Below are 1,224 nucleotides of genomic sequence, written 5' to 3'. Positions count from 1 at the left end.
GAGAGGATCAACCGAGAAGCTCCTGCCGAATTCGTAAGTTAGTTACCAGGCAGTCCACGACGGTGATTACTAGTACCTGTTCTTTGCGATATAAAGATCGGACGGCGAGTTTGCCGTCGCTCCGGTATGTTCACCGGAACGATCTTATTTTGTGTCGTCTTTGCGATATAAAGGATCGGACGGCGAGTTTGCCGTCGCTCCGGTGTGTTCACCGGAACGATCTTATTTTGTGCCGTCTTTGCGATATAAAGGATCGGACGGCGAGTTTGCCGTCGCTCCGGTGTGTTCTCCGGAACGATCTTATTTCGTGCCGTCTTTGCGATATTTCGTGCCGTCTTCGCGATATAAAGATCGGACGGCAAGTTTGCCGTCGCTCCGGTGTGTTCACCGGAACGATCTTATTTGGTGCCGTCTTTGCGATATAAAGGATCGGACGGCGAGTTTGCCGTCGCTCCGGTGTGTTCACCGGAACGATCTTATTTTGTGCCGTCTTTGCGATATAAAGGATCGGACGGCGAGTTTGCCGTCGCTCCGGTGTGTTCACCGGAACGATCTTATTTTGTGCCGTCTTTGCGATATAAAGGATCGGACGGCGAGTTTGCCGTCGCTCCGGTGTGTTCACCGGAACGATCTTGTTTTGTGCCGTCTTTGCGATATAAAGGATCGGACGGCGAGTTTGACGTCGCTCCGGTGTGTTCACCGGAACGATTTTGTTTTGTGCCGTCTTTGCGATATAAAGGATCGGACGGCGAGTTTGACGTCGCTCCGGTGTGTTCACCGGAACGATCTCACGTTATCTCTTTCTTAATTTCATCAAATAGGTCCCCGGGGCGGCAAGAGCTGAGCAACTAGGATTTAGCACATCAACCCAGCACGCAAGGAATACTCCCGTCGCCCGCCCCCCTCTACCACCAGGGCGACCGACACTGCAGCCGAGGAAAGAAACGAGCGCGATGTGTCGCGACGCGTTCTTGTACCGTTTTTTTTCGACCCATTCTCGAGTCGCATGCCGAATCACCCAAACTCGCGCTTTAACTCACGGCGAAAACACCCGCCGCGCACATCATAGGCTCGGGGCGCACACCGCGCGATCACTAATCGGTGGCTCAACCCTCATTGTCTGTGCGAGTCAAGTGCCGTCCGGGATAATTGCATAAATAAGCCTCAAGCTAATCGCTCACCTACCACTGTAACTCCGCGGGGCTCGTAGCGTCCGCGGAAACA

This window comes from Harpegnathos saltator, unplaced genomic scaffold (assembly GCF_003227715.2).
Source record: "Harpegnathos saltator strain DR-91 unplaced genomic scaffold, Hsal_v8.6 scaffold99, whole genome shotgun sequence".
NCBI classification, from domain to species: Eukaryota; Metazoa; Arthropoda; class Insecta; order Hymenoptera; family Formicidae; genus Harpegnathos; species Harpegnathos saltator.
The sequence above is the reverse complement of the archived record's forward strand: the minus strand, read 5'-3'. Positions refer to the sequence as shown.